Source organism: Saccopteryx bilineata, chromosome 6 (genome assembly GCF_036850765.1).
Source record: "Saccopteryx bilineata isolate mSacBil1 chromosome 6, mSacBil1_pri_phased_curated, whole genome shotgun sequence".
NCBI lineage: Eukaryota > Metazoa > Chordata > Mammalia > Chiroptera > Emballonuridae > Saccopteryx > Saccopteryx bilineata.
The window spans coordinates 125,729,095-125,755,473 of NC_089495.1; the positions used below are offsets into that span (position 1 = coordinate 125,729,095).

At 49.5% G+C, this 26,379-nt stretch overlaps 1 pseudogene; it reads left to right on the top strand.

The window, feature by feature from the left end:
• The first annotated feature begins 3,662 nt into the window (after positions 1-3,662).
• On the top strand, positions 3,663-7,020 carry LOC136308352 (PHD finger protein 7-like; annotated as a pseudogene).
• The last annotated feature ends 19,359 nt before the right edge of the window (positions 7,021-26,379 follow it).

Below are 26,379 nucleotides of genomic sequence, written 5' to 3' on the forward strand. Positions count from 1 at the left end.
AGGTGGTGGCGCAGTGGATAGAGCGTTGGACTGAGACGCGAGGACCCGGGTTCAAGACCCTGAAGTCACCAGCTTCAGTGTGGGCTCATTGGGTTTGAGCAAGGCTCACCAGCTTGAGCCCAAGGTCACTGGCTCGAGCAAGGGGTTACTCGGTCTACTGTAGCCCCCTGGTCAAGGCATATATGAGAAATCAATCAATGGACAACTAAGGAACCGCAATGAAGAACTGATGTTTCTCATCTCTCTCCCTTCCTGTCTGTCTGTCCCTTTCTCTGACTCTCTCTGTCTCTGCCAAAAAAAACCAACAAAAACGGATAAATCACACAGCCAGTGATGCTCGGATAAAATCAAAGAAAATTGCAAGTGAGAATGTCAGTCAAGAAGCAATACAGGGCCTGACCTGTGGTGGCGCAGTGGATAAAGCGTCAACCTGGAAACGCTGAGGTTGCCGGTTCAAAACCCTGGGCTTGCCTGGTCTAGGCACATATGGGAGTTGATGCTTCCTGCTCCTCCCCCCTTCTCTCTCTCACTCTCTCTCCCCTTGCTATAATGAATAAATAAAAAATATATATAAAAAAAAAAAAAAGAAAGAAGCAATACAGGCCCTGGCCGGTTGGCTCAGTGGTAGAGCATTGGCCTGGTATGCAGGAATCCCGGGTTTGATTCCCAGTCAGGGCACACAGGAGAAGCACCCATCTGCTTCTCCACCCCTCCCCCTCTCCTCCCACTCTGTTTCTCTCTTCCCCTCCTGCAGCCAAGGCTCCATTGGAGCAAAGTTGGCCTGGGCGCTGAGGATGGCTCTATGGCCTCTGCCTCAGGTGCTAGAATGGCTCTGGTTGCAACAGAGCGTCACCCCAGATGGGCGGAGCATCACCCCCCTGGTGGGCATGCCGAATGGATTCCGGTCAGGCACATGTGGGAGTCTGTCTGCCTGCCTTCCTGTTTCCAACTTCAGAAAAAAAAAAAAAAAAAAAAAAAAAAAAAAAAAAAAGGAAGAAGAAGCAGCAATACGGAGCCTGACCAGGTGGTGGCGCAGTGGATAGAACATTGGACTGGGATGAGGAGGACCCAGGTTCAAGACCCCGAGGTCTCAAGCTTGAGCACGGGTTCATCTGGTTTGAGCAAAGCTCACCAGCTTGGACCCAAAGTTGCTGGCTTGAGCAAGGGGTTACTCGGTCTGCTGTAGCCCCACGGTCAAGGTACATATGAGAGAGCAATCAATGAATAACTAAAGTGCCACAATGAAAAAAAAATTGAAGCTTCTCATCTCTCTCCCTTCCTATCTGTCTGTCCCTATCTATTCCTCTCTTTGACTCTGTCGACTCTGTCTCTGTCAAAAAAAAAAAGAAGAAGAAGCAATATGGAAATACCTTGTATAACAGTTTTATTGTTTTTTGTCAGGTATTATTTAATATTTTTTCATTACTATAGTAAAACTCTTATAATCTAGTTTTGTGTACTTCTTTTATTATTCTTATTTAAGTATTAAATGCATGAAATAATAAGCTATATTTTGAAATATCATTTTTAATACTTGAAATGGTCATTAGACCATTGTTAAATTATTTGTATCTCACCACTGGTGAGAAAGTACCCACTATATGAAGGTGGGTGCGGAAGGTGGGATGGAGTGTGTGCCAGGCAGTGGGAATAGTGTGTGAAAGGGTCCTGAGGTGGGAAGGAGCTTTGTATACTTATGGGATGGAAAGGAGACAAGTGCAGCTGAACCACAGTAAACAAGGCAGGGGAGAGGTAACAACAGGTGAGACTGGAGGTGAGTAGGGCCAGTCTCATAGACCAGAGTAAGCCTTCTGTACTTACTCAAAATGCAACATGAAGCCACAGCAGGTTTTTAAGCAAGGTGTGACATGACCAGGAGTCAGTTTTCTCCATCTTCCTCTGGGGTGTGCCTCTTCTGTGAATAACTCCCACCCTGAATTTCCAAGTAGCAAAGTGGTTGAGGAGCTGGTATACCTGGTTTTGGTCTAGCTCTGCCTCTTACTAAGGGTGACCTAGAATCTCCCAGGTTGCTCTTTTTTCACAGGGAATGCCATAACTTACCCCAAGAGATGTTGCAAGGGCTAAAGGAGATTTCATGCGTGTGCACACACACCCACATCAGCCTGGCACAAGGCGGACTCTCAAAGGATAGTTTTCAACTGTTCCCTGTGGTTCTCTGCTCTTCCGGTTCCTCAAGGGTCATGAAGGTGAGCAGTGGAGAGAGGCTGGAGTCAACAAGAGAACTGGCTTCTGTCTGAATTTTAAAGTATTTGAATAAATTGAAAGATAGTACATGTTTTGGTTGGGAAAATGAAATATTATAGTATATTTGATCTGTTTAAATTAATTCATAAATTTAATGCAACTCCACGAAAAATCTCAGGTTTTTTTGGGAACTAAAAATATCAGCAACGATAGCTGACCTTTACTGAGCATCTTTATTATATGCGGTTTAAGTGTCTGTTTGTCACCGATAGCTTATTGGTTGCTTGCGTAACTGTACTAGCCAATGGGGTGAAGTTGCCACGGCATTCAAATAGTCCCACTTTCTGGCATGCCACCTCACAAACTGAGGTTAAAGATTGGAGCAATTATTATGCTGTTAAGAAATCTTAACACCAGAAGGGGTCTTTGCAATGGTACAAGACTAGAGGTTCTCCAATTGAAAAATAATGTCATAATAGCTAAATCTCTGACTGGCTCCTCTAAAGGTGAAATACATGTCATTCCAAGAATTGATTTGGCTCCATCTCAAACAGGGTTGCCGTTTCAATTGAGACGTAGACAATTTCCTGTAAAATTTGCCTTTGCTATGACCATCAATAAGTCTCAGGGCCAAACGCTTAAGCGTGTTGGCATTTTTTTACCTGAGCCTGCATTTGGACACGGTCAACTTTATGTTGCCTGTTCAAGAGTTCGTGAAAGAACGGACGTAAAATTAAAAATAATTGATGGTCCTCTGCAAGGCGAGCTTAAAAATGATGGAAAGATCTACACAAGAAATGTTGTGTACAAAGAGATCTTTGACATGTGAATTAACATTTTATTATTTAAATCACCTTTATTTATTGAGCTAGCGGTGGCTCTTAAGAAATGTACCGCCAGTGGTTTCCTTCATTGCACTCTACTTTAAGCAATTAAGCAAGTAGAAGGGGGAAACCCCGTGGGGCACTAAGCAAAGGGGCGTCCTTGCCGCCTGCCCTGGGTAATTCAGTTTGAATTAGCAGACACCTTTGCACAAATCATTTTAATTACAATTTATAATATCTAGAACAGCGGTCATTTCGTATGACCGCCGGGCTTTCTAGTGTTGTATAACCATCACCCAAAGTTAAATCATTTTCCGTTACCTTATATTTGTCTCTCTTCACACCCTTCCTCCCACCTCCTTACCACACCCCCCTCCCCACTGGTCCTGAAGTTCCACGCTTCTCTGGGGTGTAGTATCCTAAGAGGTAGTATCCAGCAAACCTCTGTGCTCCAGCGTGGAGAGGGGGAGCACATCCTTGTGGAGAGGGAGCTCCTTGTGGAGAGGGAGCAACATCCTGGGAAAACAAAAAAGAATTCAGTGCTCTTTGAAGCCCCTGAGCTTTCTGGTCCACCAAGGAAAGGGAATGGCTGTTGCTTCACAGAATTTCCATTTCAGAGAATGATGTGTCTGTCTTCCCCGAGGCCCTGAGCACTGCCTGGGATCTCATTTGCAGATCTGCTTTGTGTGCAAGAAAAAGGGAGCCGCCATCAACTGCCAGGAGGATCATTGTGTCAGAAACTTCCATCTTCCTTGTGGCCAAGAAAGGGGTTGCCTTTCACAATTTTTTGGAGAGTACAAGTGAGCGATGAAGGGGAAAAGTCCGGCTGCCCTTTTGCAACTTGCTATTAATTAGCCACTAATCAAATCAGAGTCCAGTTCTCACGAGCCTGTTTTGATTCACCATTGACTCTGTCCCCTCCGTTCCATAATGAGAAATAGTGTCTTAACTTGGCAGTTTCACGGGGTTTACTTCTTGCATCCCGTCCCCTTCTTAAATTACAAACAGCTGAGGTTCCTAGCGGCTCAGAACGAGGTGGGACTTTCAGGAAAGAGAGAGGTTGTGGAGATAGTCTTGGGAGCTTTGGTCGGAAGAGCAGCTGTGAGAAGGTTATCCTTCAATTTCCCCCTCCTTCCCCTTCTCCCCCCCATCCCCCTCTCCACGCTGGAGCACAGAGGTTTGCTGGGCACTAGCTTGAGCAGGTGATTGCCCTCCCTAGGCCAAGCAGCTGGAAAACTTCATCAAATCAAAACCAAGCTATTTACTCTGCCACAGACCATTTTGTGAAAAACATCGCCCAACACAGGACATCCAGTGGGGGAGTGTGGGGGAGGAAAGCTGTGTCTTATGTTGTAAAGACATATCCCAAGCAAGTGTTGAAAACATCCAGAGCCCATGCTGTAGTCAAACTATCTACCACCGCCAGTGCATACAGGTGAGGCTTCCTCCGCCCTGGGACCTTCCTCTATTGCTCCAGCTCAGACAGCTTGGGAATGCTCAGACAATCTGGACTGGAGGCCTGTATGCAGAGCTGGTTCCAGGCAGTCAGAGGAAAGTCAGCCCAGTCTCTGGACCTCATTCATGATGAAATTTAGACTGAGCAAAATCCTCGGGAAGGCTAGAACAAATGAACTCATCCTAGAATGAGTCAGGTAGCTTCTAAATCAGCCTTGCTTCCTTGGGTGGAAGGAAAGGGAAACATGGATATGCCAGGTCAGCACTCCTGAGCGCCATGACAGCTAAGGTGCTCCTGGGAACTCTCTCACACTTGTGGCCCCTGATCTGACACCAGAATGAGCAGCCCTCACCCAACCCATCCAAACTCCTTTTCCTGTAAGCCCCAGTCAAGTTATTTTTTTTAAGCAACATCTTTGTGAGGTGAGGGTGAGGGTGGAAATAAGGTAGTCAGCCATAGTGTTTTTACAAACAGAAAGTTTTTCATTGTTTTTCTTACAGAAATATGCCCACACATCAGCAAAGCATTTCTTCAAATGTCCACATTGTAACAGTTGAGAAGAATTTCCTCAAGAAATGCTAAGAATGGGAATTCATATTCCAGACAGGTAGTGGAAACTCTAAAGCAGGAATTGAGCCAGGGAGTGGGTTGCCTAGATTTCTAGAAAGGAGGAGAGTGTGAGGACAGTTTAGAAAATTAAGAATCAGCCAAGGCATTGTTATCTGGTAAAGAGGGAATCTGGAGGGAGAGCTTTTCAATTATTAAATAAAAGGGGAGGGCCTGACTGGTGGTGGTGCAGTGGATTGAGTGTCGGCCTGGGATGCCGAGGACCCAGGTTTGAAACTCCAAGATCCTGGCTTGAGCATGGGATCATAGGCATGACCCCATGGTTGCTGGCTTGAACCCAAAGGTCGCTGGCTTGAGCAAGGGGTCACTGGCTTGGCTGGAGCCACACACACACACACACACACACACCCCGTCAAGGCACGTATGAGAAGCAATCAATGAACAACTAAAGTGACAACTACAAGTTCATGCTTCTCATCTCCCTTCCTGCCTGTCTGTCTCTGTCTGTGTGTCTGTCTCTCTCTCACACTAAAAAAAAGGTGAGGGGGTTGGGGCATTTTTGGAAAGTGAGCTTTGGAGATCAGGATTCCCTGGGTTAGGGTAGGGTCATGAATTCCAGTGTGGAACAAGGAATCCCCATGTTCTAGTCATCCTGCTTCCCTTTCCCACTGCCAGGCCACCCACCCAGCCTTGCTGAAATTCAGGCAGCCTGTTGAACTCTTTTGCTGAGCTAGTTTGAGGTCTTCCTAGTTCTTCCCAGGTGGACAAAGGTTTCACCAACCAATTACATGTCCCTTACTCACTGTTTCTTCTCCCACTGCAGAGATGCTGCCTGGGAACTGGAGCCAGGGGCTTTCTCAGAATTGTATCAGCGCTATCAGCATTGTGATGCCCCCATCTGTCTATATGAACAAGGCAGAGACAGCTTTGAGGACGAAGGGCAGGGAAAGACTTCTGGTTAGAAAGATCTTCATCAGTGCTATCTTAGAGTTAGACTTTGGCACAGTTTTTAAGAGCAAGTAATTCACTTTTGCCTGCAGACTTCAGGGTAAACATAATTGTTAAGTCCCATTTTTGAATAGCCCAGGACGGACTCACACCCACGTGAACAGGTCTCTGCAGACTCTGCTTCTCCTGGTGCGCAGTGGAGAGACACGCAGGGCCAATTCCTTTCCAAATCCACCTTTCCAATGTCTGCCTGATATTGAGGTCCTGGGATCAGCACACAGCCACACATTTGTCATGGGTAAAATGTACAGAAAAAAATGCCTGAGAAGCCCTCAGCAAATGCCCAGCTTGTAGTGAACAACCTGAGATGGAGTTAGTGTTATATTTGTGCCCACAACCCTTCCTTGTCTTGCTGTAGGAGGTGGAGCCTTATTCTGTGTGCTACATGTGGATCCCATGGAACCCACAGGGACTGCTCCTCTCTTAGATCCAGCAGTAAGAAATGGGAGTGTGAGGAGTGTGCACCTTCGCGTGAAGTCACAGGTGGGACTGAGGGATGGTCTGGACTAAGAACCTGGAGTCTGGGGGTGAGGGGCACTTGTGGGGCCTGGGAAAAGAGGAGGGCAGGCCACCAGATGGGATTCTGTGGTACCTTTAGTTTGGGAAGGAAAGTGGCTATGGAGGGGTTTAAAGACCTGCACCTGAGAGAAACAGAGGGCTGAGTTTTCCTCTCCCACCTTTCTTTCACCACAGACTACGTACCTGAAAACTCAGGTGACATCCCCTGCTGCAGCAGCACCTTCTGCTCTGGGAGGACATTACTTTAGAGACAGCAGCCTGGAGAAGAATCTGCGCCCATCTTGGATTGATTGGCCAGGACGTTCCTCGTTAGAGAAACCAGAGTCCTCTGGTGGTAGGAGGGGCCACTCCTGGCGGTCCAAGGGTGTCAAGATCAATAAGAGCTATAAAAAAAATACAAATGCCAAGCACATTTGGGTACAAAGCTGTGTCCTCCACTGAGTTTGGGGAGGGAGCACTTTGGGACTGAGAGACCAGGAAAGGGGCCAGCACTGAAAAAGAAACTATGAGCCAAGGAAGAGAAGTCCCAGAGAGCGTGAGGACAGAGCAGTCCAGATGTGCCTCTGCTCTTTCTGCCTGATTCCCAGAGAGCCCTGTCTTCTCTTCTTCCACCAGATCCTTCCACCCTAATCTGGTTCTCATATGCCTCTTCTTACTTCCCCATATTTGTTATGCAAATAAAAGCTTTCTCTCCATTTGTGTCTCCTTATAAATTCACTCTGGATTTTCTCTAGCACAGTAAGGAATCTGGAGGGTCGAGTGAGGGAAAAGGAATACTATAAAATTTAGTGACTCAAATGTAGAATTTTCCATTTAAACCATAAACATGTTGCTTTGGAGGGAAGCAGTTTGCAGGGAAATCAACTTTACAGGGACAGAAATTCCATCATTGTGCAAATAAACACACAGGTTCTCATTAGGGAGGTGAGCCAGCAAAGGAGTCCACATGGCACTGAAAATAGGCCACTGTTGCAAGGTTGGGACCCTAGACTCAATACACAGCAGTCTCACTGAGGCCTGGCAGAAGGGACTCCACTGACTCCAGGCAGTGTGGTCTTCAGCATACCTCTGCAGCAGGGCTCGGGAACCTTTTTGGCTGAGAGAGCCATGAACGCCACATATTTTAAAATGTAATTCCATGAGAGCCATACAATATGTTTAACACTAAATACAAGTAAATGTGTGCATTTTATGTAAGACCAACACTATTAAAGTACAATAAGTCTCTGAATTCTTTTTAATAATGTTGTTATGCTGTTGCTAACCAGTGATGAATAAAGTACTTCTTTTTTTTTTTTTCCGTATTTTTCTGAAGCTGGAAACAGGGAGAGACAGTCAGACAGACTCCCACATGCGCCCAACCGGGATCCACCCGGCACGCCCACCAGGGGCTACGCTCTGCCCATCAGGGGGCGATGCTCTGCCCATGCTGGGTGTCGCCATGTTGCGACCAGAGCCACTCTAGCGCCTGAGGCGAGGCCACAGAGCCATCCCCAGGGCCCGGGCCATCTTTGCTCCAATGGAGCCTCGGCTGCGGGAGGGGAAGAGAGAGACAGAGAGGAAAGCGCGGCGAAGGGGTGGAGAAGCAAATGGGCACTTCTCCTATGTGCCCTGGCCGGGAATCGAACCCGGGTCCTCCGCACGCTAGGCCGACGCTCTACCGCTGAGCCAACCGGCCAGGGCAGTACTTCTTACCATTAATGCGACTTCTGGTGCTGCATGGTTTTGCTGATGGCTTTGTAGTCGGGTTGATACGTGGTGAGGTTAAGCTTCATGCAGGCGTTGAGACTTCCATCCATTAAATGTGATCATAGGTTGGTCTTAACATTCTTTAGATGTGAGAAAGACTGCTCATATGCATACGTAGAGCCAAACATTGTCAATACAGCAATACTCACATGCTGCAGTGTGTGGTATGTGACGGGAAGCCCGTTCCAAGTTTTGACAATCAGCTGGTCCACGGGTTGAAGTTTTTTCCTTTCTCCCCACTTGTGTTTGCTCACCAACTCTGCTTGATGTCGTGCAAGTCTTTCCAAATCTTCATTCAGTGACTTGAACTTATTCACCCACATGTCTGAGGCCTTCAGGTCAGCAGCTTGTAGCTCAACATCTCTGACGGAGACACCGAGGATGTAACCCAGGTCGGTACTGTCCACTGCACACTCGTGTGGATGGGTGATGAACTTAAAAAGACGAGTGTGGGCCTGACCTGTGGTGGCGCAGTGGATGTAGCGTTGACCTGGAAATGCTAAGGTCGCCGGTTCGAGACCCTGGGCTTGCCTGGCCAAGGCACGTATGGGAGTTGAGGCTTCCAGCTCCTCCCCCCTATCTCTCTCTCCTCTCTCTGTCTCTCTCTCTCTCTCCTCTCTAAAATGAAAAAAAAAAAAAAAAAAAAAAAAAAAGACGAGTGTGCTCACGAAATTCTCCAAAGCGTGCTTTGAATGACTGCAGATTAGATGTGAAGCCCGCTAGCTGCTGGAGATCAAGATGTTGAGCAGGGTCACTTGCTGTGTGTGCATCTTTAAACTCTCCCAGTTTTTCAAAGTGCAGTAAACGACCTGTTTCAATCTCCGAGATGAAGAGTTCCAGATTGTTCTCAAATGCAAACACTGCTTTTTGAAGGGATAAGACTGTATTTCCAACGCCTTGCATTTTCACATTGAGCTGGTTCAGATGTTCAGTCATGTCCACGAGATAGTAGAACTTCAGGAACCACTCAGTGTCAGCTAACTCAGGATGCACTTTTTTCTTGGAAGATCTGCCTCTGAGAGCCTACTCCTGAGCTGGCTGCTTCCTGGGCCTACAACACAGTTATCATCCTAGGCTTCCCCATGACTAGGTTGTTTTTCTTCATTTGGTCTCCCATGAGTTTGCTGACTCAGTACTGTGCTTCCTAACCTGGGCATTCAAGGACACTTTGTCAGAGCTTTGCAAGCGATGAGAGTTTGTCATTGTGGATTTTCATCGCAAAAACATTATTTTGCTTATCCTAAAGAATCAACTCTTACAGTGATCATTCATGACTGAAAGACACTTTTTCAAGATTAAGACTTTAGTTTCTTAATCTAGAGTTTCTATAACTTGGATCTCCAGGCATATTCTCAGACATCTGGGGTATTATCTTTTCCTTTAAAGAGAGTTCATTTGTATGTGGAGCTTCTAGCAGGGCTAGTGGAGATAAGGGATGCTTTTTTGTCACATTTGGTCGCCCCACCTCTATGTGCAGTTGGTGCATGTGCGTTCACACACACACACACCTCTATTAAATATTTCTTAATCTTACACCTTTACTCTTCATGGATGTTATGTTAATAGCCAACCTCATGTTTTTAATATTTTTTAATGTATTGTTTATTTATTGGCTTTAAAGGGAGAGAGGAAGGGAGAGTGAGAGAGAGACAGGAACATCAATCTGTTCCTGTATGTGCCCTGACCAGGGATTGAACCAGCAACCTTTTCGCTTCAAGATGCTCCAACTAACCGAGCTATCGAGTCAGGGCCAAACTCATTTTTATAGACTGGAAAGTCCAGCTTTGATATCTTCTATTCTTTATCTAGACCTAATTAATAATCAATCATTCTCTACTAAATAATTGGCATTTTTTCTTAAATAAACTTTGAATTTTGGATAGTTTTAGATTTAAAGAAAAATTGTGAAAATAGTACAAGGGATTCCCATATACCCCAAACCCAGTTTCCCCTATTAGTAACATCTTACATAAGTGTGGTACATTTGTCACAGTTAATGAACCAATATCGATATGTTGTTATTAACTAATACCCATACTTTATTCAGATTTCCTTAGTTTTTACCTAATGTCTTTTTTTCTGTTCTAGGACCCCATCCAGGATACCACACTGAGTTGTCATCATGTCTCCTTAGGTGGTTCTTGGCTGTAACAGTTTATTAGACTTCCCTTGGTTTTGATGACCTTGACAGTTTTGAAAAGAACTGGTCAGGTATTTTGTAGAGTGCCTCTCAATTTGGATTTGTCTGATGTTTGATGTTTTAATTATGGATTAATTATAATCAGGTTATGGGCTTGGGAAGAAAGACCACACAGGTAACGTGCCTTTTTCTGAAGTTACATACCATCAGCATGTCTTACCATCATTGATGTTGCAGTGTTTATCAGTTTTCTGCACTGTAAAGTCACTCCCCGCCCCATGCTGTAGCTTTTGGAAGGAAGTTATTCTGTGTAGCCCACAATGAATGAATGGGTCTTATTCCCATTCCCCTTCCTTTCTTTTTTATTATTATTTTATTTTATTTATTCATTTTTAGAGAGGAGAGAGAGACAGAGAGGGATAAAGAGGAGAGAGAGACAGAGAGAAAGGGGGAGGAGCTGGAAGCATCAACTCCCATATGTGCCTTGACCAGGCAAGCCCAGGGTTTTGAACCAGCGACCTCAACATTTCCAGGTCGACGCTTTATCCACTGCGCCACCACAGGTCAGGCCCCCCCTCCTTTCTTAACGACAGAGTATCTACATAAATTATTTGGAATTCTTCTGCATAGGAGATTTACCTATTCTCTCCCAGTTGTTTATTTTTTCAATCATTTGTTTATATCAGAATGGACTCTTAGATATGTATAGTATACTTTGGGTTATAATTGAATTCTATTCTACTCACAAAAATTAGGGGATATTTTAAAATGAATATGAAGCAATAAAATATCCCCTAATACAGTGATCCCAACTCCCAAGCCGCGGACCGGTACCGGTCCGTGGGCCATTTGGTACCAGTCCGCAGAGAAAGAATAAATAACTTACATTATTTCCATTTTATTTATATTTAAGTCTGAACGACGTTTCATTTTTTTAAAAAATGACCAGATTCCCTCTGTTACACCTGTCTAAGACTCATTCTTGACGTTTATTCTTGATACATTTATCCGTCCCACCCTAAAGGCTGGTCCGTGAAAATATTTTCTGACATTAAACCGGTCCATGGCCCAAAAAAGGTTGGGGACCACTGCCCTAATATTTGTGAGCAGAATATATTTTGTTGCTCAAATTGTTCTATCTTTGGCCATTGGGGGCGAATCACATATCCTCATTATTGTGTTGTTATGTTGTGGGGTTTTTTTAGTAATACTTCTTTACTTTTTTGGCACTTCAAGATGCCCCAGGCTCATCTGGTATATTTTAAATAACTGTTTTCACAAATGATATGTCTATTAGAATTAATTACTATTTTGTAGCTAGGACCTAGAGCAAATAGTCCACTGTGGAGGGTGGAAATAGATGTTAATAAAGATTTTCCAAAGTACTGCTCTCCTTCCTCTAATTCATACTTTTGTAGGAACCATAAACTAAGGCCAAAACCTCAGAATCTCCTTCTGCTTCCTTTTATGCTCAACCACTTTCTTTCTTGCCAATTTGACTGTTTTTCAAATGTTTTCCTTCCCTCCATTCCATCGCCAGTGCTCAGCTCAGACCCCTGTGCTGCGCAGGACTGCAGCAAAAGCCTTCTCTCTGCATGGTTTCCATGTCCACTTGCTTTGCTGATGCATCCACCCCTTTTTCCTTTCTGCTAATTGTCATAAAACATCTGTTAGTTCTTAGGATGGCCCCCTCTGAGATTGGCATCCAGAGCTTTCCACAAATATGGTCCCACCCAGCTACATCTCTTAGGACACCCCACCCCCGGACCTCTGCCCTGGCTACCCTGGACTCCTGGGACCCTAGTGTGGGCTTCACAATCTGAAGAGCCCTAACCTCCAGCCTCAGCCCGTTGAATCCAGCATAAGGTCCACTTTTTCATCCCTGGGCCCTACTGATATCCCTGTTATAGCCCATGTCATTCTCCACCTACAGTTGTGGTTCTGTGTCTCCCACTAGATTGGAAGCCCCTTATGGGAGGGACTTGTCTTATTTGTTGTTTGTTTTTAAACATTTTATTTATTCATTTTAGAGAGAGAGGGAAAGTGAGAGAGCAAGAGAGAGAGAGAGAGAGAAGGGGGGGCAGGAAGCATCAACTCCCATATGTGCCTTGACCAGGCAACCCCGGGGTTTGAACCAGCAACCTCCAGGTTGGCGCTTTATCCACGACCCCACCACAGGCCAGACCAATTATTATTATTCTAAGTGAGAGGAGGGGAAATAGAGAGACAAACTCCTGCATGTGCCCCAACTGGGATCCACCTGGCAATCCTGTCTGGGGCCAATACTCAAATAACCAAGCAGTCTTCAGTGTCTGAGGATGTGCAATCTGCCTGTGAGAGGGAAAGAGAGAGAGAAGGAGGAGAGGGAGGGGAAGAGAAGCAGATGGTTCCTTCTCCTGTGTGCCCTGACTGGGGATTGAACCTGATGCTCCACCTCTGGGCCAACGCTCTACCACTGAACCAACCGGCCAGGGCCTGTCTGTCTTATTAACCTTTCTTCCCTTCATGGTGTCTGGCTCAAGACCCCATAATCAGAGGCTGCTGAAATTGATGGATATGCTCCTACCCTGTCTATTCATATGCCTCTTGTTTTGCTCTCAAACACCAGAGGGCACTGGTTAGCAGGTTGAGAAGGAAGATTATAACCCCTTAGAAGTGGAAGCTTGAGAATGGCTAGTGAAAAGCCTCCTTCTATTTTGAGATGCACGATATTTACTGCTGTTCAGTTGTTCTAAACACATCTGTTTGAGCTTATTCATAAGGTGTACTCCTGTTGGGTTTAGAGATTAGTATGGGAGTTGCTAACGACACTTTCATCACAGGTCAAATCCTCAGACAGGGAGGATTGCCTTTCTCAAGATACAAGATAGGCCTTCTAACCCCAACTGCCCTCCTCCCATCCCAAAACGGGGACTGCCGGTTCCAAGGGGGATGGGTGAGATGTTCTGGTCCTCTTCGCCCAGCCCTCCTACCACAAGCACACTGACATTTGCAGCTGCTGCATGGTGGTTTAAAACCTCTAATAACCTGTGGGTAGGGTGGGAAGTTGTTAAGAGAAACAGCACCTAAATTCACCCTTACCCCAGAGACACTGCATCAGCTCCCTGTGTGATTCCTGGTTGGCTGATGATGAATTGCAGCCTGGAGGGGGCCCCTAGGTGTGAGAGGTCTCCGTAGTAGTGACTAAGCCAGAGAGCTGACTATCTGCAAAGAAAGGATGTGATGAGACCAAAGAGGTAGGCAAGCACTGTAGGTCAGGCTGAGGCCCATGGACCTTATTCTGTGTGGAACAGGAAGTCATTGGAGGGTTTTGAACTGAGAGTGATTTTTATTTATTTATTTTTTATTTTTATTTATCAGTGAGAGAGGAAGGGAGAGAGAGAGAGACAGGAACATTGAGCTGTTCCTGTATGTGCCCTGACCGGGGATCAAACTAGAAACCTCTGTGCTTCGGGACGGTGCTCCAACCAACTGAGCTATCCAGGCAAGGTCTGAGAGTGATTTTTAAAAATCACTGTGGCAGCTGTGTGGAGACTGGCTGGTAGAGGCTGCAAGACCAGGGCAGGGCTGTCGGATAGAAAATGATGGCGGCAGGGCTGGAGTGCCCTCTGGCATGCAGGAGGAAGTTGGCATCCAGGGTGCTGTTTGGAAGCAGGACTCCTGCCAGTTGGCTGTGGGGTGTAAAAGAGGGTTGTCAGATGGCTCTTCAGTTCCAGACTTGAGCACATCAGCCAATGGTGTGGCCATTCTCAGAAGAGGGAACGCTGGAAAGGGGTGGCCAGTAAAAGGGAAATTGAGGGCCAGGTAGGGTTGGAGGAACTAAGCAAACAGTTGTCAGGTTTATGTCTGGAGTTCCAGAGAGAGCACTGCTCTCCAGGGAGAGAGGGTGATCCATCTTTAGCATACATGCAAGAGCCAAAGTCCCCCGCCAGTCCCAGGAACCCAGAGATCCAAATGAGCCAAAGCATCTAGAAGCCTGCAGGAGGGCCAAGGCCAGAGCCAAGTGGAAAGGACCCCACTCTCATGCCTCCTTCATAGCCCCCAGTGAGCGGAGACCACCTCACCCTGCTCCAAAGCTGATCAGACAAATTTGGCTTATCTGAGTGAAGGCCCAATTATGGGTGGAAGGTGTTGCCATGGAAATCCTGGAGGCCAACTATCCAGGTGCTCCTCTGCCCACTTTGACCTGACCCACTGTGGGAAGGGCTAGACCTCACCCTGACAGAACCCTGTCAGGGCTTAAAAGTCTTCTTCAGAGTGTCTGGGGACTTCCATCACCACAGGTCAGCTGTGTGTCCTCAGGAAAGCCCCTTACTTTTCTGAGCCTGGCTATCCATCAGAGACAGTTGGGGAATAACTCTCTGAGTCCCTCCTCCCCTATCAGAGGTCTGTGGATGCAAAAGCCAGCCAGGTCGTGCCTGCCACGTCCTCAGCACAGCCCAGTGTGGCCTCAGCTCCAGCTGAGGCAGAGCAGCCAGAATTATGGTGCTTGGGGGGGGGGGGAGTGCTATTCCCATGGGTATGGACCTTGGCCCCTGTTCACTCCGCACTCGCAGACTGTCAGCTCTTTTGGGGCCTACTTCTGGCAGACAGGCATCACTCCTGGGTGTCCTTTCTGCCAGGGACTAGAGATGGCTGCCACTGCCACTGCCAGCCATCCTCCAGGACCCACGCGCTTCCATACAAGCACATTAGGAGATAATTAAGTAAAAATAGGCCTTCCAATCAGTGTAGCTCATTAAGGCCTAATTAAGTTAATTAGTTCCAGGTGTGAATGGCAAGGCTCAAGTGAAGCAGTGGCTGTTTGCTGTGATTGCATTTTCACAGAAGCAGTGGTGGCCGTGACAGTGATGCTGGTGGCAAAGGCCTGGAAGCCAGCCAGGGAGTTCAGAAGGCTGCCACTCAGCTGGGAGGGGAATGTAGCAGCTGAGCAGGCCAGGGACCACCCATGGGGAGCAGTGTGGAGCTTCAAGGTCAGCCAGGCCCAGGGAAACCTACTGCACTCAAATGTGTCCCCTCCCTCTCTGCACAGGTGTCAGAGGTGGGGGTGAGGGTTGTACAAAGCCACCAAAAGGCATCTTTCCCTCTGGCTGAGCAGGGAGGCTGGAACTTTGGATTCTCTCACATCCCATCTTGGTCCCCAGGGAGACTGTAAAAGGACTTTGCTGAAAGGGAATATGTGACTTAGAGGCAGTGGTGCGACCTCACAAGTCCGGGGTCTCTGCAGAGGACCTACTGGTCCAATCAGTTTCTTGCTCCAGACATCTCCCCAAACCCAGTTCTTTTTTTTTTTTTTTTTTTTTTTTTTTTACAGAGACAGAGAGTGAGTCAGAGAGAGGGATAGACAGGGACAGACAGACAGGGACAGAGAGAGATGAGAAGCATCAATCACTAGTTTTTCATTGCATATTGCAACACCTTAGTTGTTCATTGATTGCTTTCTCATATGTGCCTTGACCACGGGCCTACAGCAGACCGAGTAACCCCCTGCGACCTTGGGTTCAAGCTGGTGGGTTTTTTGTTCAAACCAGATGAGCCCGCGCTCAAGCTGGCGACCTCGGGGGTCTTGAATCTGGGTCCTCTGCATCCCAGTCTGATGCTCTATCCACTGCGCCACCGCCTGGTCAGGCTCCCCAAACCCAGTTCTTGCCTCAGCTTCTATACCCAGCTGATCCTGACAAGCTGCCTGTGTGGGACGTCCTCCCAGCCTTGGTCACACTCCTGTTTATCCATCTATTCAGCTGTCACTCACTGAGCATCTTCTCTGTGCCGGGAAGCTGGGCCAGCGCTAGGGACCCAGGCGGGACAAAACAGGTTGGAGCCTGCCCCTTGGTGCCTTTGGTCTCTCTGAGGAGGCAGACACCCTAATGGCCTTGGCCATACGATACAGTTTTGTCATGGCTGTGGGAGCACAGGGGGCCTGGCGCAGGCTTGGGAGGAAAGATGTCTGTGCTGAGGTGAATACGATCCAGGTGAGGGGGGCAGGCCCCTGGGGAGCGGCAGGAACTAAACAGGCCTCACACTGGCTGCAGGACAGGACAGGTGCCAAGTGGGGAAAATGAGGGCCCAAATCAGGCAGGACTGAGGCGGCCCGGGAGGATCTAAGCAGGGCTGCTGGGTAGAAAAGGGACTGGTAACTGGCCCTGGGAGGCCAGGGCCGCTGCTGTGGATCTGTAGAGAAGCAGCTGAGTGTGCGGGATGTTTAGCAGAGCTAATATCAGCCCCCTAGGGAGGGGCTTTGGGGGCTGGGCTCTGAGATGTCCTCACAGGGCTGGGACTAGGGTGAGGGAAGGGAAGTGCCTAGGATAGAAAATTTGAGGTGCTTACTTCCAGCCTTGTGTTCCCACCTGTGCTGTGTCCCTGTCCTCTGAGATTTCTCACTAAGAAAGACATCTCTTGGCCCTGGCCGGTTGGCTCAGTGGTAGAGCGTCGGCCTGGCGTGCGGGGGACCCGGGTTCGATTCCCAGCCAGGGCACATAGGAGAAGCGCCCATTTGCTTCTCCACCCCCCCTCCTTCCTCTCTGTCTCTCTCTTCCCCTCCCGCAGCCAAGGCTCCATTGGAGCAAAGATGGCCCGGGCGCTGGGGATGGCTCCTTGGCCTCTGCCCCAGGCGCTAGAGTGGCTCTGGTCGCAGCAGAGCGACGCCTCGGAGGGGCAGAGCATGGCCCCCTGGTGGGCAGAGCGTCGCCCCTGGTGGGCGTGCCGGGTGGATCCCGGTCGGGCGCATGCGGGAGTCTGTCTGACTGTCTCTCTCCGTTTCCAGCTTCAGAAAAATACAAAAAAAAAAAAGAAAAAGAAAAGAAAAGAAAGACATCTCAGAAAGTGTAAGCCACCCCTGGAGACAGGGCAACAGAGGGATAGTTCTGGGCAGTGTCCCCACTCTGTCCTTCAGTCCCTTGCTGGGGTGTGCTGGCTTTTCTGTACCCTTCAGGGCTGGGTTGGGGTTGGGATTGATACCTTAGGTCAGTGGTCCCCAACCCCCGGGCCGCAAACCGGTACCAGTCCGCAGAGAAAGAATAAATAACTTACATTATTCCTGTTTTATTTATATTTAAGTCTGAACAATGTTTTATTTTTTAAAAATGACCAGATTCCCTGTTACATCCGTCTAAGACTCACTCTTGATGCTTGTCTTGGTCTCGTGATACATTTATCTGTCCCACCCTAAAGACCAGTCTGTGAAAATATTTCCTGACATTAAACTGGTCCGTGGCCCAAAAAAGGTTGGGGAGCACTGCCTGAGGTCATACACGCTCTGGGCAGGTATTCCATACCCATCCAGCTTCTCCTACATGACTCATGAGAAGGGGCTCCCTGCCACTTGAGCAGCCTTGGCTTGTGCCATTATAAGAAGTTTTCCCCTGAGCCCAGATCTGCCTTGCACTATCTTCTACCTAACAGTGGCCTCAGCTCTGCTTGCTACTCTTCCTCACAACTCAGGTGAGTCTGCTGATCTCCTTTCCCAAAACAGCTTAACTTCTCTGGGCTGGTGCTAGGATTAAATGACATAATGTGCATAAACCCTGTGACATATGCTAATTCTTCAATAATGGGTTATTAACTCATAACAATGAATAACTACAGAGGTGGACACTGTCCTCCTCCTGGCATGGGCTGCCCAGTGGTGCAGCTCCAGCTTAGGCTTAGTACCAGGCCCCACTGCTGCCCCCTCTCATATCTAGCGCAGATGCAGAGCTAATCCCAGAGGGAGATGGTCATGGGGAAGAGGAAGTGACATTCTCTTGAGATGGCCCAAAGTTTTGATGTGGGGACCGCCCTGCTTGTTTGAGTCAGTTCTCTGCTCAGTAGTCACTCCAGTTGCAGGCACAGCCTCAGCCCCTTCACAGTGCCCCCTGCTCCCCAAGTCTCATTCAGGGGAACCAGTGGTGGCTGAGAACGGGGGATGCAGACCCTCCCTGACTGAGACATCTGCCTGAGGCTTTTCCGGGGCATGTCACCAGACTCTAACATGTCTGTGTGCCCATGCTGTGGGGGGTCAGTCCTGAGCCTGAGGGTCCTGCAGAGCCCAGTTCCCCGGAGCATGGCAGATCCTGCAGCAGCTCACGCCAACAGGCGAGGCTTCTCCCAGTGGAGGTGTCAGAAGGAGGGATGACCTTGGGGCTTCAATTTGCACTAATGCCTTGACCCCCAGCAGGCTTGGCTCTGCCACTTGCTAACTATGGTGCAATCAAGCCAAGGCCCAGCTTTGCCCTTTGCCTCAGTTTCCCCAATTATGTGGGGAATCAATCAATTGATTCTGGTTTGGCCCATGTTTTTTGCTTCCCAGAGTCACAGTGCCCCAGGGCAGAGGGGCTGTTCACAGCTCCACTTCCAGGAGGAAAAATGAAGTTCAGAAAGGGGACAGGAGAACCTGGGCCCTGGTCACTCCCAGCCCTACAGACCCAGCTCTGAGTGTGTGGTCAGCCAGTAGGGGAGGAGGCTGCAAGGCTCAGTGGCCAGCAAAGCCCAGCCCTTTTGGTCCCCAGTTTTCTTTCACCTGCCCTCCAGCCCCTCTACTGCCACTCACAACTCCGCCCCAGCTGAGCGTGTCCTGAGGCAAGGCCCCCTTCTCCACACCCCCAATTATGGCTGGCCCACAAAAGCTGGACTGTGACCAAAGGGATAAGGATGAAAGTGCTGGTTGTTATGACAACCTAGTGGTTGCTGGGGCCCAGGGGAGGGACTTGGCTGTGTGCCTGAGTGCAGGCATCTGGACGACCTCTGAGCATCAGCCAGGGTGGCCCAGGCGCTCACAGGGATCCCCCTCCAGAGCCGATCAGCTTCACCCCCTCCATGGCAGCACCTGCTCCCTGGGCCTCCCCCGGTGGCCCCATTATCCCGCATCTGTTACCCCCCACCACCACACCTGCTCCCCAGCCCAGGCACCCTCCCCAAGGCAATCCCTTCCCATCCTCAGGCCCAGCTGCCTTCTCTGAGGGCCAGCCAACAGGGGCTGTGGAACCAGGATGGGTAGCTGGGAGGACCCCAGCAAAAGCAAAGGGACCAGCTGCCAAGCCAGATCTGCCTGGCCAGCAGTGTGTGTGCCCTTGACAAGGCCTTTACTTCAGAGCCTCAGTCTCCTGACCTGTAAAATGGGGGTAGCCATTCCCTCCCTCGGGTCCTTCAAGAGTTGTTTCCCTCTGCTTGGAAGGAGATCTGAGATTGAGATGTTCCCAGAGCGGGTACAGGATGGGCAGTGAGGTTGCAAAGAGAAGATGGAAGGGGCTGTCTCAAGCCCACCTGTTAAACTGCTTGGAGACCCGATACCCTGCTGCATACTTAATAATCACTGCTGAAGGAAGTGACAGCATTTCCTGAGGCCCCTCAGGGCACAGGGGAACTGTACAGGGGACCCGTCAGTGCCAGGTTCTTGAGTGGTATGTCAGGAGTATTGAGAAAAGGAGAGGGCACTGGGGCAGGGACCCCTCCCACCTCCCACAGGGAGAGTGACTACTGTGAAGGGTGGCCTGGGGGGTCTCTGGTGATCCAACAGTCCAGTTCAGGTGGGGAAACTGAGATTCTAGGAACTATCGTGTCTGCTCTCTGGTACGCCCCACCAGGTGGGGAAGAAACACTAGGGGGCAGGAGAAATGGGAGGCCCTGGCAGATGCCCCTCCTCCTCCAAGAATGGGAAGGGGATTCCTATGGCAACTGGTCTTTGTCTCCTGGTCCACATCCTAGCTGCTCCCTAAGCCTTGCAGGACAGCCCCAGTTTCCTGCACTACCCTGCTGCAACCTTGGTGAGGCCCGTCCCTCCTCGCCATCTTTGCTGACCTGGAGGATGGGAGCAGATTATCAAGGGGACGGTAGCACCAGCTGCTGCCCTAGCTGTTTGAAAGCCTCCAGCCTATTGCATGTGGGCCACTGTAGCTGCCCTACCTCCGAAAATGAGGAATTCCCTCACTTGAACAAACCACACTCCATCACAGAGGTCTGGTGAGGGCAAAGCTTTGGCCAGAAATGGAGGTATTTGGGGGCAGGGTAAAAGTCCTAGTGCCCTCTGGCCACTCTGTACAGGTGGCTCAAGTACAGGGCTGGGCAAGGTTTGTGCTCCCCACTGTGCAAATGGGAAAACTGAGGCCTAGCAAGGGAAGAGAGTTGCCTAGTGAGTCACAGCAGGACCCAGGCCTCCTGTCCTGTTCATAGGTCTACCCCTATCTAGGGGAAGGCAAAGGGTCAGAATGGCAGTTTGGTCCCCAGACTCAGTAAACTTAGGCTCCCTGAAGGATTGGGGTGGGCACTTGGTGAGGCGCAGGGCTGAACTGATGAGGCCACTTATTCTGCCAAGAGATCACTCAGCCGATGCTCACCAAGCTCCTTGAGGTCAAAGGGAAATCAGAGACACTTAGAGCCTAATTATGATGAACAGCTAGCTCTCATGCAGCTTCTCAGGGCCCCATTGAAATATCTTTGGGAAGACATCGCTGTCTTGTCACCATCACCGGAGCTTTGGCCCTGGTAGGTAGGGGCCGACGGGTGCTCTCCTGGCAGCTGCTTCTGGGGAGCAGAGCCTCAGCATCTTGGACCCTGTCCACTGGCGTGGTCAGTAGGGGGTAGACTGAGGAAGAGGGGTCACGTGCAGCTGGGCTGCTGTCAGCGGCCACCATCTTCAGGGTAGTGGCTGCAATGTGAGTTGCTCTGTCTCCTCGTCATTTCCTAAGGGTCTTTCTAGGACTGATGGAGGGGCAGAGCTGCTGGGAAAAGCAGTAACCTCTGGTCCTGTTGCTCAAGTTCACCTTCCAGCTGGGGGACATCAGTGTCCACTGTATGGTTGCCTACCTACTGGTGCTGACCGTGGTCCTCTGGGAGGCCCGAGGAGAGTATGAGTGTGTTCCGTGGGCTGAAAGAGGGCTTCCTGAGGGGGGATAGCCTGAAACGGGATGGAAGGTTGTAGAAAAACTGAAAGATGGAGAGATTTCAGCCTGGGAGCTCCACATGAATACAGGTTGGCATGGGCTTCGGCTGGAGGCTGGGATGAGAACTGAGCGTTCATGGGCCAGTGGTTCTCAGCCCTTCCTTCCTTCCTTCCTTCCTTCTTTTTTTTTTTTTTTTTTTTTTTTTTTTAGAGAGAGTCAAAGAGAGAGAGACAGGAACATCAAGCTGCTCCTGTGTGTGCCCTGACTGGGCAACCGAACTGGGACCTCCGTGTTCCAAGACAACCTTCCAACCGACCGAGCTATCTAACCAGGGCTTACTTTTTAATTGATTTTAGAGAGACAGAGAGAGGGAGGGAGGGGTAAGGGAGGGGAAGGGAAGCACTTGTTGTTCCACTCAGTTGTGTACTTCATGGTTGCTTCCCATGTGTGCCCTGACCAGGCATCGAACCCACAACCTTGTTGTTTCAGGACGACGCTCTTAACCAACTGAGCTAACTGGCCAGGGCCAATTTGTCTCCATTTTTATTCATCAAAGAAAATTCTGATGAGAGCTGCTGGGGCCAGCTGGCCAGTGGCAGAAGGGTGGAGGGCCAGGGGAGGCCTGAGGAGAAGGTGAACCGCAGACCTCACCCAGCCTTCTCTCACCCCCCCCCCCCATGCCTATGGCTTGGTTTCACTTGGCAGCAGCTCAGAAGAGCCCTGGCCTAGCAAACCAGAGGGAGATCCTGAGGACCCAAGAGGTTGGCTGGGGGCAGGTAGGGGGTGGGTAGCTCCAGTCACCCTGTCTGCATGCCCAGTGCTCTCTGTTCTAGCCGGCCAGCCGGCCACATAAAGAGTCCATTCTGTCGCCCATTCACTTGGGCTTTCATCTCGCAGCCAGTGAAGCAGTGCTCTCACCTCAGCACTGCCGTCAAGAACACACAGGAAGAGGCAGGTCTGCTATGCCCTCACACCCCTTGCCTGAAAGGCATGGGCTGGGCCAGGGCACCCTAGGCAGTCTGTTTGCCTAGCCCACCAGAGATGGGCAGAGAACTGCCCCTCCATAAACTCTGGCAGAAACCCACTCTCCCCTCATTTCAGCAAGTGTAAGTCTGACCTCCCTTCCAGCCCATACAGGGTGAGAGACTGTCCTCCCACCACAGGAGGCTCAGGAACTCAGGGTGGGCTCATGGCTCAGCCCCTTGTTCCTCTTCTAAGGAACAAGTAGATATGGGAGCCTCCAGGGCAAGGCAGGGACATCAAAGCCTGATCCCATGTCCAACCACTGGCGAAGATGAGGGCATTAGAGGGTGGGCACCCAAGACCCAGACTGAATCACAGTCTGTTGCCAGAGAGGGAGGCAGCCACACCCACTGCTCACACCTGTAGAAGTGTGAGGTGGAGCTGCCAGGGCTGCTGGGAGAAGCAGCCCCATCCTGGTCCCCATTACTCAAGCCCACCTTCCAGTCGAGGGGCACAACAATGACTATTGCATAACAGAGGTTGAGCTACTCTATGAGCTGAACCTCCTGAGTATGGGTCCTCTTTGCAGTGGCCTGTTCATGAGTCCAACAGCCATGGTTCCTGTGATGTCACCAACCCACTGTGTTGCTTGGCAACTTTTCAGGATTAGCACTCTGCCCCTGTCATCCTTGATGTCCCGCCATGGGCTGATGTTGCCCTGGCAACTGGATGGGTACTGCAGCTTTTGGACAGCTTTACCAAGTGTGGAAAGTGCCAGGCAAAAGCAGGGAAGCAAGTACGTCTCCACAGACCAAATGGGGTACACATCCACAGAGGGAGCTAGGACCAGGCTGCCCAAATGAAGGCTTTGGTGGTTTCCACCCCCTGGAAGAGCTCTGGCCACCCTTGCCTCCAATCTTCCTCACATTTCTTCTTTCCATGATGATCACTGAGTGCCTACCATGTGAATCTCAACAAGTAAAGCAAATAAAACCATTGTTGGGGCTTAGGAAAGGCTGCGCCAGCACAGGTCCAGAAGGATGAAAAGGAGTTGGCCAGGAGTAGGAGTTGGTGGAGAGAGCTGCTCTGGACAAAGGAAGCAGATGCCTGTGCAAAGGCCAAACCACTGTCTCCAGTCACAGTACATGCCCTCCCTCCGAGACCCTCGGACCCTGCCTTCCCGGCTCTCCTACACAACACGCATTCTATGGAAGGACAGGGTCCAGTTCAAATCTGAACACTTAGTGCCCAGCACAGATCTGGCACCAAGCCAGCATTACTAAAATGCCAAGTAAAATAGGACACTTATGTAACGAGCATCAGGTCCTGCTCCCTCCTCTAACACCAGCCTATCTTATTGTGCCACAGTGTATCCACCTATGAAATGGGGCCAATTCTGAGAAGGCTCTGGGCAGGGGTTCTCAGGTTGAGGTGGGGTGATTTTTAAATTTTCTTCTGGTTTGTAACCCACCTTACAGAAAAATGGAAGGACTGGAAGAGTGGACACCTGTAAACCCTCAGATTCCTTAATCGTTCGCATTGGACTGCTTTTGTTTACCTCCTACCTACACTCATCTAGCCATTTGGCTAAACCATTTGAAAGGAATTCGCAGCAGCAGACCTCCTGACACTTCACTGAATTTTTTCAGTCTGTGTCAGCTAAGACAAGGACAGTCTCCATATAACCACAATACTATTATCACATCTAAGGAAACGAAACACAATTCGATAGCCAGGACAGAAAGGATAAAAGCCTGAACCCACGCCAGGACACTGGAGCGATGGGCAGCTTGAACTAGGGAGGGGGTGCAGGCGCACCCACAGCCACCATGAGGATGGGGAGGAGGAACTGTCGCCCAGTGGGTGGGTGTGGCTATTACACTGAACCCACAGAGAGTACCAGAAGCCACCCTTTCGGCAGACCTTACCATCAGTCCTATAGCTGTGGCTTAAATACGAATTTCCAAATTGTAAAATTCCCCAATTATTCTCCCCAAATTATTTACATAGCTAAAAAAAAAAAAAAAAAAAAAGAAAGATTCCATCAAAGTTCTCACACTGCATTTGGCTGTATTGCGTCTTATTCCAGAACAGTCTGGAGGGGAAAGGGATTATGGCACCTAATTTGGAAAACCTAGAGGACTGACCCTTTCCCGCCGCTCTGAGGTTGGCCCAGGCCCGGGAAGGGGAAGCTACGAGAAGGGGTGGGAGGAACCAAGTCGCGGAGTGTGGCGGGGGAGGCTGACGAAGACTTCGGCAGGTTCCGAAGAAAGCTCCCGCCCCACGGAGCCGATAGTCCCGCCCGTTAGCAACGGACTCAGACTCCCTCTTAGAGACAGACTAAGGGACGCGACGTTGAGCGGTGCAGCGGGTAGGTCAGTGGGGCCAAGCCTTGGCGGGGCGAGCGGTGCAGAGGGCGAGTGGACAGGACACCCACCCGGCCGGAGGTCCACATCCCTGCTCACGATTCTGAGCGCCGTTTCCTGAGCCTTGGCAAGTGGGAAAGGAGTGGGCGCATTTTTAAACAACCTTGCCGATAAGTCCTGTATTTACCAGACCGGTTTTGGGGGCCCCACCCTTTCTCCCCTCCCCCCATCTCCTGTGGAAGACACAGGCAAGAAAGCAGCCTAGCTTCTGGTCCACCCAGTCCCTCTCTTGATCGCGACTACGTTCAGTCTCTTTGATCCTCTGTGCCCCCTTCTATAAATTGGCAGAGCACTGTGGCATCTATCTGACAAGTTGTTACAGAGATCAACTGCTCCCTTTACTTCCTTCAGTCAGTCATTAGGCAAACAGGTTCTAGGCTCCTATCCTGTGTCAGTCCCGTGGTAGGTACCAAGGTTCCAAAGATCAGTGTTACTAGAAAATTCCTGCATTTTTTGCCCTCATGCTCAGCCAGCAGGTGAGAAAAGTGTTTACATAGTAATAATAGGGGAGATGTTCACTGGAGGGAGGAGCCTCCGACAGCTGGAGGAACACAGAGGGAGTCAGTCACATCAGGTGACTGATCCAAAAAGGTAGAAGCCAACGCTGTCGGGGTTATTGGCATCCACAGTATTGTTTGCCAGGTAGCCCCAGGTAGCCCCAGAAGAACAGACTTTCAAATAACCCTTGAGCCACACACCCATTTATTTGTCAAATTAGATCTTACACAGAACCCTGGTATGTGAAACATAAAGGTACAGGGTCCTTGTTGAATCAAGGGTGGGTGGCTTAGAAGCCCTCCTGCTTAGGCTCTCCTCCCCACAGGTACTCACTTGCAGAATCGCAGGGTTCCTTGCTATGGAGTTTGAGAGCCACTGTCATGGTGGTACAGACATGGGCCTTTGAGTCAGCCAGAGGTGGAGACCTCAGTTTCCATTCTGGTTCTGCAGGTTCAGCTGAGTGTCCTTGGCGAGTTTCTTGACTTCTCTAGATGTTAGTTTCCTTGTTTGTGGGTTGATGATAAAAATGGTACTTGTTGTAAGGATCAAATACCCTTGGTCATCTGTGTCCATCCAGCCCAGTGCCTGGATGGGTCACAGGGGGTTGAATATCAGTGAGTCCAACCTGAAGTTTCCTCTAGTTCAAGCCAATAGGGCTCCCAGGCAATCTGACTGGGGAGAAAAAAATAACTTGGGTTCAAATTCCAACTATGTAGAGACATAGTTAGAATTTGGCTGTGTGACCTTGTGTAGGTCACTTAACCTCTCTAAGCCATGTTTTTCCTACCCCTAAGAAATGAAGGTAGTCTCAGTTCCTACCTCAGAGGTTTAAACGAGCTAATGCATTAACTACATCTAAGCCCCTTAATAACATTCATCAGGGAGGAGTGCCCAGCAGAGGTCGTGCTGGGAACCATGTCCTCTCCCTTTTGTTCTCCATGCTCACTGCCATACAGAGGTTGCCATCACCCAAGAGGCTGTGATAGCAGAGAGAGGTCTTTCTGTCTGTCTTTCTGTCACAGGTTCTGTGCACACTTGTAACGTACAAGTGCCCAGAGTTGGGGTGGGACTGGAAGGGAGCTGTTGATCCTTGTGAAAGGCTGAGGGACAGAGAGGAAGCAGGACTCTGGGTTTGCAGCTCACACTTCCCCCATTCTTCTTGGGATAT